A 12,261-nucleotide genomic window follows, 5' to 3' on the forward strand; every position below is an offset into this window, starting at 1 on the left:
AAGGAACCTTTCAAAGTTCTTTGGTCCAAACTCGCCTCCCTCCCAATTCCACATCTTAAAATCAACTTGAATGCCCTTGTATAAATTACACAAAACCAAGAACACAAAGACTCAGAAAACTTTTTCCCATCTAAGTTAGTGACCTCATGGATTTTGTTTCACAGCTTATGGAAAATGGTATGGTGACACTTCCGGTAAACAGGATGTTGGCGACGAAGAGAAAATATCTCTCCTTAAACTCCACCAACTCTAACCTGCCAGGCTGTTGGTACCTGTGTAGTAAGAATAGTCTGGTACCTTGGAGGGCTCTGGCTTGTTACAGGAGAGATCCTTACTGCCAGGACAGGCACTGGCTACAGGAAATACAAGCTCCAAAATTCTGCTGTATGTCTCTGACCCAATTTAGCACCACTTTTTTCCATTTCATTTTTTAGGACTGAAACATAAAACAACCAGTGTCCAGAGGCAAGTGACATATACCTTTTGCTTGCGGCCGCCCTTAATCTCTTTATTCATAAATCTTGCTTAAAAGAGTAAACCTCCCAATTCCTTATAAAAAATATATCCTTGCCCTCAGCCCCGATGGGCATTGGCAAAGACTTTTATTTCCCCATGGATAAGAGAGCCTCCTTCATCTTCTTGGCCATAGTTGGGATGAGGTGCATGTGGTCATCCACACACTCGGTCAAACAACGGCCCGGCTGCTGCTTCACCTGAACTCCTGACTCCCAGCCTCCATTGAATCTTTGGTTTGTCATTGCAATGCATGGTGCACCGACCCAGGCTGTCCTGGAACTTCTCCAACTCACTGGTGACTAAAGCCTGGGCTGGAACCAGAGGCGCGTGGCAGCGCTCGATGCACTGGTGCATGGAGACCTGGCTGTCCTCACAACAGCTGGCGCTGCACCGGAGCCCGAGACCCTGCATCTTCCGGATGTTCTCTTTCTCCAGACTCTTCACCATGGAGTCCACCGCCTCCCGCACCCGCAGCTGCTGCCGCTCCGCGCCGCGCCGGCGCCCACATCGGTTTTGTTTTTGTTTTTGTTTGTTTTTGAGACGAAGTCTCGAGTTGTTTCCAGGCTCATCTCGGCTTCCTGCAACCTCCGCCTCCCAGGTTCAAGCAATTCTCCTGCCTCAGCCTCCTGCCTACCTGGGGTTACAGGCGTGTGCCCCCACGCCCGGCTAATTTTTTTTGTATTTTAGTAGAGGCGGCATTTCACTATGTTGGCCAGAATGGTCTCGCTGTCACCTGATCCACCCATCGCGGCCTCCCAAAGTGCTGCTATTACAGGTGTGAGCCGCCGCGCCCGCGGAGAAGTGTGTTTAAAGTGAGGTGCATACCTACTGACCGTGGATGCTTGGGTAAGAATCTTAATCCTCCAACAACCTTTGCTTTATGTCCTTAGGATATAAATTTATGTCCTCGCTTTTTTTCTCCTAATCTTTTAATTTTTGCCCTTTTCTTATTCCCCGATGCTCTCTGCATTGCTAATAATTGCTAAAAATAGCTCTACAATCCAGCGGAGACAGTGTAAATGGATACTTAACACCTGTGTGCAAGTCCAGGCCTGCCTTTGGCTGAGTAACCTCTTCATATCTGTTTCCCCATTGGGAAAGTGGGGGTAAAGTTGATGACTGCCTCTTCTTCATGACCACCTCTTGAGTGCGTGGTAAAGATGACAAGTGACAACGCTTGTAAAGTGCTTAAAATAGAGACTGCTACACAGTAAACATAAAATAACCCAGAACAATTAAGAGTCACCTGCAGGCGCTGTGCTAAACCATGCAGATTATTTAATTATTTGATTACCACAGAAACTCTGTGAGGTCAAGGCTATTATTATTATTATTTGAGACAGAGTCTTGATCTGTTAACCAGGCTGGAGTTCAGTGGCACGATCTCGGCTCATTGCAACCTCCGCCTCCTAGGTTCAAGCAATTCTCCTGTCCCAGTCTCCTGAGTAGCTGGGTTTACAGGCATGCACCACCATGCCTGGCTTTTTTATTTTTTTATTTTTTGTAGAGGCATGGGTTTCACCATGTTGGTCAGGCTGGTCTCAAACTCTTGGTCTGGTAACCTGCCCGCCTCAGCCTCCCAAAGTGCTGGAATTACAGGCGTGAGCCACTGCACCTGGCCGGATCAATGCTATTATTTTCCCTATTTTACCAATGAGGAAACGAAAGTAGGGAAAGGTTAGGTAACTTTGCTAATTTAACACAGATTATTGGTGATGAAACTTGAGTTTGAACGTGGCTTTGGATGTCTGCCTCAACAGTCATTGTCATAGCCACATGCAGAGACTGGCAGAAAAACCTTAATAATGATTTTTTTTTTTTCTGGTGCTGCCTAGAAAATATTAGAAGGAAGATCTCTTCCATTCCCTCCCCTCCCCTCCCCTTTCCTCCCCTCCCCTCCCCTCCCCCCCCTCCCCTCCCCTCCCCCCCTCCCCTCCTCTCCCCTCCCCTCCCCTGTCTGAATCGGCTTTGGTACTAATGACAATTAATGATAAACTTTCTGCAGTTTTCTGCATCAACTGAAAATGATACAAAAATCTGAGTTAGACACAAGAAGTTCCAAGAGATCTATTGTGCAGTGTGGTGACTATAATTAATAACAATGTATACTATTCTTGAAAACTGCAGGGAATACATTTAAAGTGTTCTTGCTACAAAATAAGAAGTATGCTAGGCCAAGTGTGGTGGCTCATGCCTGTAATTCCAGCACCTTGGGAGGCTAAGGTGGGTGGATCACCAGGTCTGGAGTTTGAGACCATCCTGGCCAACATACTGAAACCCCATCTCTACTTAAAATAAAAATTAGCTGGGCGTGGTGGCGGGAGCCTGTAGTCCTAGCTACTTGGGAGGCTGAGGCAGGAGAATCGCTTGAACCTAAGAGGTGGAGGTTGCAGTGAGCCCAGATCACGCCATTATACTCCAACCTGGGCAACAAGAGCGAAACTCTGTCTCAAATAAATAAATAAATAGTATGTGAAGTAATGCATATGTTAATTAGCGTGATTTCACCCTTCCACAATGTATACACATATCAAAACAACATGTTGTATACAATACATATATACAATCTTTATTTGTCAATTAAAAAAAGTAAACATGAGGAACACAGTGGCTCACACCTGTAATGGCAGCACCTTGAGAGGCTGAGGCAGGAGGATCATCTGAGCCCAGGAGTTCAAGACCAGCCTGGGCAACATAGTAAGACTCCGGTCTCTGCAAAAAAAGTAAAGAATAAATAAAAAAGAAAAAGTAAAGATGAGCCTGTCTGGAAGTGGAAATATAAATAACTCAATAAAATGATTAGGAAATTATTTCGCTCATGTTCTGGCCAATTATAGAAAAATCTCTGAAGAGTTAAAGAGAAGAAAAATAATAGCCAGAATTATTCAGCTCTTACTATGTGCCCATTCAGTAATACGCACTTTGGGTGTATTAACTCATTGACTCTCACAATGACCTTATGAAGAATATACTTTTTTTTTTTTTTTTTTTTTTTTTTTTTGTGACGGATTCTCACTCTGTCTCCTAGGCTGGAGTGCAGTGGTGTGATCTCGGCTCACTGCAACCTCCACCTCCTGGGTTCAACCAATTCTTCTACCTCAGCCTTCCAGTTAGCTGGGACACAGGCATGCACCATGATGCCCAGCTAATTTTTGTATTTTTAGTAGAGACGAGGTTTCACCATGTTGCCCAGGATGGTCTCGATCTCTTAACCTCGTGATCTGCCCACCTCAGCCTCCCAAAGTGCTGGGATTACAGGCATGGGCCACTGTGCCTGGCCATGAATATACGTTAATATCCCCTTCATACAGGTGAGGGAACACAGGCAGACAGAGGTTTAGAATTAACGAGCAGCAAGTGGCAGACACCATTACGTCTTACTGCCTCTGAAAACGCTGCCCTTAGAGAATTTATAATCTACCCAGGAAGACAGACCGTCCCTTGAACCTGCTTGTCTAACACATGTCTCTGCTCCTGTCATCTCCCCCACCCACTCCCAGTCAACTATTCAGGAGCTGTTCTAGACCACCAGGTGCGCATTCTAGACAGCTATTTGGAAGCCGCCCTGCACAGCGGCTCGCCTGTGTTGAAGCTGAAGACTTCGGTTACTTCTCTCTTTACAATCACCACTGTGGGAAGTAGAAAAGTTCCTCTTCAAAGTTTCCTTCTTGGTTAAGAAAAATTCATAACTGTTAGAAATAATATTTGTTTTAAACATTCTTCAAAAGCCTTCTTGCTAAAAGCCCTAATACTATGTAGCTGTTAGACATGCTTTCGGGCATGCAGTACATTCTATGTCTTTGCACTTTAATCAAGGTATCTGTGCTGGATGTGCTCACAGGCATGTCCCAGCCCACAGCCTATGTCCCGTCCTTATTTGGACTTCCTTTTTTTTTTTTGGCTCTCCATTGCTTTGACCTGTTGAGAAAAGTTTCAAGTTATTAGCCAATCAGATTTTAGTTTAGATTGTGAGGTCTGGCTCCAGCCAGCCGAGATCAGACACAACAGTAAGGACAACCCAGAAAGCACGAGAAATAAATATGTCTGCTTTCCTTTGTTCGTTGTACTCTCGTGGCAAGATTGCTAGTGGGAGTACCCTTCCTGCAGGAAGTAAAAACAATCGCTGTGCTGGGAGATCCTTTGTCCCATTAGCAACTTTTCTTTGCAGCACTGAAAGAAAAATTTTATACATAAGAAGCACCTTGCCTTTGGGCTGGATGTAGGCGACAGTGGCCAGTCTGTGGCAGAGCAAGAGCTCAGAGAGCCTTCTGCTGGGCTGCACTGCATGCAGGCACTGCGGTGTCCCTTGCTTTCGGTCTGCATCCATCTTGTAGGTGTTGAAGGCTTGGTGGAAGATGGTCTTCATTACCCATGAGGAAAGAGCAAGAGAGTTGGCAATCTGGCTCTCTGCTTCAGGAAACCCATCATGCAGACTGACAAAAATACTTTCTCAGCATGGTTTTAACCAGAACTCAGGAAGCTAACTAAATTTCTTACAATTGGTGGTGAAGGGTAGAAGTAATGATTAAGCAATTATTTCAAATTTAGTTTTTGAAAGACTAATAATTTAAAAATGCATATGGATGGTGCAATCTGTTTTTTTTTCTTTTTTTGAAACAGCCTTGATCTGTTGCCCACATTGGAATGCGTGGCTATCTCAGCTCGCTGCAACCTCTGCCTCCCAGGTTCAAGTGATTCTCATGTCTCAGCCTCCCAGGTAGCTGGGATTGCAGGTGCCCACCACCGCACCTGGCTGATTTTTGTGTTTTTAGTAGAGATGGGGTTTCATCATCTTAGCCAGGATGGTCTTGATCTCTTGACCTTGTGATTACAGTCATGAGCCACTGTATCCAGCCAGCATTTTCTTCCACTGTGGTTGCAGTCAAAGTAGCACCTACGGCTTTATCAGCAGTACAAATAACAGATATATTTTTATATGACGTTACAGTTGTTGCAGAAATCCCAAACTATTGTTTATGCTCACTGATTTTTGAAATTATATAAGCTATTAGACTTGATTTTAGATCTCGGTATTTTTTTTTTTTTTTTTTTTTTTTTTTTTTTTTTTTTGAGACGGAGTTTCGCTCTTGTTACCCAGGCTGGAGTGCAATGGCGAGATCTCGGCTCACCGCAACCTCCGCCTCCTGGGCTCAGGCAATTCTCCTGCCTCAGCCTCCTAAGTAGCTGGGATTACAGGCATGCGCCACCACGCCCAGCTAGTTTTTTTTTTTTGTATTTTTAGTAGAGACGGGGTTTCACATGTTGACCAGGATGGTCTCGATCTCTCGACCTCGTGATCCACCCGCCTCGGCCTCCCAAAGTGCTGGGATTACAGGCTTGAGCCACCGCGCCCGGCGGTATTTTTTTTTTTTTAATGGAGTCTCACTCTGTCACCCAGGCTGTAGTGCGGTGGTGTGATCTCAGGTCACTACAATTTCCACCTCCCAGGTTCAAGTGATTCTTCTGCGTCAGCCTCCCAAGTGGCTGGGACAGTAGGCACGCACCACCACACCCATCTAATTTTTTGCATTTTTTAGTAGAGACGGGGTTTCATCATATTAACCGGGAAGGTCTCGATCTCCTGATCTCGTACTCTGCCCACCTCTGCCTCCCAACGTGCTGGGATTACACACATGAGCCACCGTGCCCAGATTAGATCTTGGTGTTTCATGAATTATGAAAGAAGAACATATATTCTATGTAATAAATTTTGAAAACATTTTGATACCGTATTTAGTTCTATCAAATTTTTTAGGTCAGATGCGGTGGCTCCCACGTGTAATCCTAGCACTTTGGCAGGCCCAGGTGGGAAGATGACCTGAGGTCAGTAAATCAAGACCAGCCGGGGCAACATGGCGGAACCTTATCTCTATTAAAACTACAAACATTAGCGAGGCGTGAGTGCTGCATGCCTGTAGTCCCAACTACTCAGGAGGCTGAGGCAGGAGAATCACTTGAAGCCAGGAGGCAGAGTTTGCAGTGAGCCAAGATCATGTCATTGCACTCCAGCCTCGGCTACAGAATGAGACTCTGTCTCAAAAAAAAAAAAAATTTTTTTTTATCATCCATTTATTTTATTTTATGCATTTAAACATATAATCCTCAGAAGGGGTCTGTCTGTAGGATTCATCAGACTGCCAAAGTGTTCCACAAGGCAAAAGAGGTTGACATTTTGCATACATTTTATGCAAACAAAATTAAGTTTGTTTCTGACTGTCTTTCCAAAAAAGCACAATCCTGTGAAGTGTATGCTGCTGTTTCTATGCTCGTTGTAGAGATGAATTGAGACACAGAGAGGTTAAGTAACTTCCCAGAGTCACACAGTAAGTAGCAGAGCTTGCCTTTGAAGCCAGGCTCCAACTCTTATTTCCCTGTGCAGGATACATGCTAATCTTCTCTGCATCATTTCAATTTTAGTATATGTGTTGCCAAAGCCGGTACAAGGCGCCAACTCTTAAGCATCATGTTAAGCTGCCTCTTCGAATGTGGTCCTTGGCCTTAAAACATCTGTAGTCTTTTTTTTTTTTTTTTTTCTGGAGTGATGGAGCAGGGTCTCATGCTGTCACCCAGGCTGGAGTGCAGTGGCAACTGCAGACTCAGCCTCCCAGATTGGAGCGATCCTCCCATCTCAGCCTCCCTAGTAGCTGGGATTACAGGTATGTGCCACCACACGCAACTAATTTTGTTACTTTTGTAGAGAGAGGGTCTCACTACGTTGGCCAGGCTGGTCTCAAACTCCTGGGCTCAAGTGATGCTCCTGCCTTGGCCACCCAAAGCACTGAGGTTACAGGCATCAGCCACCAGGCCTGTTTGAAAAACTTACGATCTGAGCCGGCGCGGTGGCTCACGCCTGTAATCCTAGCACTTTGGGAGGCCAAGGCGGGTAGATCACCTGAGGTCAGGAGTTCAAGACCAGCCTGGCCATCATGGTGAAACCCCATCTTAAAAAGAAAAGAAAGAAAAGAAAAACTTATCATCTGCTGAAGAAGACAGATTCATTCTCTCTGCCTCACTACCTCCTGCCCACAGTTCTACTTCCTTTCCTACTCTCATGCCCAGAGAGGTTTCTGAATTAGTTATCATATTACATAAAAAGTAAAGATAGATTTTTATTAAATTCAGATGATAGATTCAGAATGATTTAATGTAGTTAAGACTCTTTTTGGCTGATCTTACATGAAGAAGTCACCTAAATTTTCTTACATGTGGATTAACTGGGCACAGAATTTTAAAGCTTTTATGACTTAGCTCGGGTCGGGGGGTGTGCTGCACATGTCCATTAAATTTTTGAGGTGATTGTTCTGAGAAAGTTTCTCTTGTAGACACCTATCCACTTTATTCCAAGGGAGAAAAAAGTCATCCACACCTAATAAAGAATACATCTCTGTTATATCCACAAGAAGTAAAATAGGAAGAAAAAAAGGAATGTGAGGGTAACCTAAAAATGTATTCTACAAGGGATGCAGGCCTCAGAGTCTTCAGGAAGAAACAGGCTCCTGCTGGCAAATGACAGGGACTTTTGTGACCTGATGTGCTTTGGATCTGTGTCCCCACCCAAATCTCATGTTGAATGTAATCCCCAGTGTTGGAGGTGATTAGATCCTGGGGGTGGATACTTCATGAATGGTTTAGCACCATCTCCTGGTGCTGTTCTCACGATAGCGAGTTCTCGTGAGATCGGCTTGTTTAAAAGTGTGGAGCACTCACCCCGTCCCATCCTTGCTCTTCCTCTAGCTGTAAGACGTGCCCACTCTCCCTTTGCCTTTTGCCATGATTGTAAGTGTCCCGATGCCTCCCCTGAAGCTGAGCAGAAGCCAGCATTATGCTTCCTGTAAAGCCTGTGGAACTATGAGCAAGTTTAAACCTATTTTTTTTTTTTTTTGAGACTGAGTTTCACTCTTGTTACCCAGGCTGGAGTGCAATGTCGTGATCTCGGCTTACCACAACCTCCATCTCCTGGGTTCAAGCAATTCTCCTGCCTCAGCCTCCCGAGTAGCTGGGACTACAGGCGTGCACTACCCAGCCCAGCTAATTTTTGTATTTTTAGTAGAGATGGGGTTTCACCATGTTAACCAGGATGGTCTCGATCTCTTGACCTCGTGATCCACCTGCCTCGGCCTCCCAAAGTGCTGGGATTACAGGCGTAAGCCACCGCGCCCGGCCACCTATTTTCTTTATAATTACCCAGTCTCAGGTATTTCTTTATAGCAGTATGAGAATGGACTAAGGCATGCCCTGACGTATGAATTAATTCACCATTAGTCCAAGTCATTCAAGGCAACCCATTCCTCCTGACCCTGGTCAAGATCTGAGCCTCGTCCCACAAGGCTAAACACAAATAAATTTTCCCCTGGAAGCCTTCACAGGCCCTCCAGAACCTTTGCTATGGTTCATTTAGTACCCTATATGTCTCCTTATAGCATTCATCTTTATTTTAATTGAAAAAAATGGTGTTAAGTGCGTTAGTCATTTAATGTCTATTTCACCCAACAGAATATTAGTGTCTTAGGCATCACGGTAATCCCCAGTACATAGTAAAGTGCCTGGTAGGTAATAGATGCTCATTGAATACTTGCTGAGTGACTGACTGCTTTCTGAAGGGAAGTTTGAAATGATGCAGATACTCATCAATCACCTGGCATGCTCTACTCTGAGACGCAGGTTAGCAAGATGCAACTAGCAGTGGCTTATAAGTTAGGACAAAATTATTTCTTATAATCAGAACTCCTGACTTAGAGTGGGTTCAGGGCTGGTTAGTGCAAGAACCCAGGCTTTTTTTTTGTTTTATTTTGTTTTGAAGACAGGGCCTTCCTCTGTCATGCAGGTTGGAATGCCATGCCATTATCGTTCGCTGCAGCCTCAAACTCCTGGGCTCGAGTGATCCTCCCACCTGAGCTTTCCAAGTAGCTGGGACTTACAGGCATGCAGCACCATGCCTGGCTAATCTAGGCTCTTTTTATATTTTCTTTTCTCTTTCTTTCTTTTTTTTTTTTTATGACAGAGTTTCTCTCTTTTTGCCCAGGCTAGAGTACAATGGCACGATTTTGGCTCACTGCAACCTCCGCCTCCTGGGTTCAAGTGATTCTTCTGCCTCAGCCTCCGAAGCTGGGAATACAGGCATGCAGCACCATGTCTGGCCAATCCAGGCTCTTTTTATCTTATCTTTTTTTTTTTTTTTTTGATGGAGTTTCACTCTTGTTGCCGAGGCTAAAGTGCAAGGGCACAATCTCCGCTCACTGCAACCTCTGCCCACTGCGTTCAAGTGATTCTCCTGCTTCAGCTTCCTAAGTAGCTGGGAATACAGGCATGCGCTACCACGGCCAGCTAATTTTGTATTTTTTTGTAGAGATGAGGTTTCTCCATGTTGGTCAGGGTGGTCTCCAACTCCTGACCTCAGGTGAACCTCCTGCCTCGGCCTCCCAAAGTGCTGGAATTACAGGCGTGAGCCACCTCGCCCAGCATCTTTTTATCTTTTCATTCTGTTATTCTCCCCAGGGCATCAGCTGGCTCCACTCATGTTTCCAGTATATTGGCCATAATTCCAATGTGAGTAGATTATATCTGAAAGCAGAAAAATATTCCTTCCTTGTGCTCCTCGTTCAAGAATGAAGAAAATCTCCCAGTACACCCCTCTTTGGCCAGAATTTTGTAACATGCCCATTCTTGGTAATTGGCAAGGGGAATGGCATTCTGATGATCACTTTAGGCTAAACCAGACTCAGCCTTGATTCCAGCGAGGGGCCTGATTTTCTCTCTCTCCTGGCCAATGAATGCAGTCATGACTGTTGACACAAAAGATGCTGGGTGTGTGTGCCTGTGTGTGCACGTGTGTGCCTGTATGTGTGCCGATGCTGGGGTGAGATGCGGAGTTGTTGTTTGTTGTTTTTGAGATGTAGTCTCACTCTCGCCCAGGCTGGAATGCAGTGGCGCAATATTGGCTCACTGCAACACCCGCCTCCCGGGTTCAAGTGATTCTCCTGCCTCAACCTCCTGAGTAGATGGGATTACAGGTGCACGCCACCACGCTCAGCTAATGTTTGCATATTTTTAGTAGAGATGAGGTTTTACCGTGGTAAAACCTCAGGGTGGTCTCGAACACCTCACCTCATGATCTGCCTGCCTTGGTCTCCCAAAGTGCTGAGATTATAGGCGTGAGCCACCACACCTGGCCTAGAAGGGGCGTTTCACAGACATCAAAGAATACCTGTCATTTACCCTCATTGTGCAGTAGTAGGCTAGTAACATGCAGAAACTCATTAGAAGAAATATTGGCATCAAAATACTGTGTGTAGTTTTGGAAGAAAAGTGCAATTTTCCTTAAAAAATATTCCTATTTTTCAGGGTCAGTCAGATGGCAATGGAGTGCTGATTAAATCCACTTAAGTCAAGAATCCACTTGGAGATGGAAAAAAAAACTTCATAGTTACTCACTTTCATTGTAATTCAAATATTAATGGCCTTATCTTCAGAAGTTTAAAAGATGTCAGATTACATGGATTTAGTGACTAGTACAGAAAGCAAAAGAACTTGAACATTACAAGATAACAATTCAAAATAGTTACCATATGACAATAACAGCAGTAACTAACATTATATATTTAGTGTTTGTGTTCTAGTGCCAGGTATTGTTAGTGGTATACCTGCATTATTTTTTCTGATCACAACTATAAGGAATTTACAGGCTGCCGTGATGGTTTTAAAGATCTTTTCATGGAGTAATTAGAATATCTATATTCAATAGGCAAGAATATATATATGTACATAATGTGCCCATATATATGTACACGTGTCATATAGTACCTATGTTCATGTGTACAGTATGTACGCATGTACTTATTGTAATAGCACAATAAATGTATATGTACATAATGTGTACAATATGTACATTTATTGTGATATGTATTATATATTGTGATTATATAATTGTTATATAATTGTGATATTACAGTAAATGTGCAGATTGTACTCATTATGTACATATGTATTGTGTACACATGTACATATAAATGTATATATTGTACACATTATGTACATTTATTGTGCATATGTATTGTGTACACATATGTACATTACAATAAATGTACATATTGTAGATATCGTATACATTTATTGTAATATCCCAATAAATGTACACATTATGACTTCATTCTGGGATATTATTTTTGTTATTTTAGATACAAATTAATCCTAATATCAAAGTGGGTATACATCCATGTGTGTACATTTTCTGATATTATCCATAATATCCTAGGTAGATATTACTCTCATTGTGAAAGCAGGCATATACTCTGTGATTGTTCCAATATCACAGGCTGTGTGCAACGCTTCTGTGATATATTTCCTAATATCCAAGTGAGAGAGGATGATTATACTCTCAGTATTGCACCAAGTGTACACCACCACTGTAATATTGTTTCTAATATCCAAAAACCAAGAGGGTATTACCCCAAATATCTCAGGAAGTGCACAAAACCCCAGTGATATTGTTTCTTTTCTTTTTTTTTGAGACGGAGTTTCGCTCTTGTTACCCAGGCTGGAGTGCAATGGCGTGATCTTGGCTCACCGCAACCTCCGCCTCCTGGGTTCAGGCAATTCTCCTGCTTCAGCCTCCCGAGTAGCTGGAGGATTACACCACGCTCTGATATTGTAACTAAGGTCCATAAATAAAGCAATTATATTGAATTAAATATTGCAAGGGGTGAAACCTCCCTGTGATTTCGATTCTAATGTCAAGGGGAGTGAGGA

The 12,261-nt window shown here is 43.7% G+C and overlaps 2 pseudogenes; both read right to left on the minus strand.

The window, feature by feature from the left end:
- Positions 1–602: 602 nt before the first annotated feature.
- On the minus strand, positions 603–4,882 carry LOC141584594 (protein FAM136A pseudogene; annotated as a pseudogene).
- Positions 4,883–6,861: 1,979 nt separating this feature from the next.
- On the minus strand, positions 6,862–6,959 carry LOC120362190 (U6 spliceosomal RNA; annotated as a pseudogene).
- Positions 6,960–12,261: the final 5,302 nt, after the last annotated feature.

The sequence above is a fragment of the Saimiri boliviensis genome, chromosome 1 (assembly GCF_048565385.1).
Source record: "Saimiri boliviensis isolate mSaiBol1 chromosome 1, mSaiBol1.pri, whole genome shotgun sequence".
In the NCBI taxonomy this organism is placed as follows: domain Eukaryota; kingdom Metazoa; phylum Chordata; class Mammalia; order Primates; family Cebidae; genus Saimiri; species Saimiri boliviensis.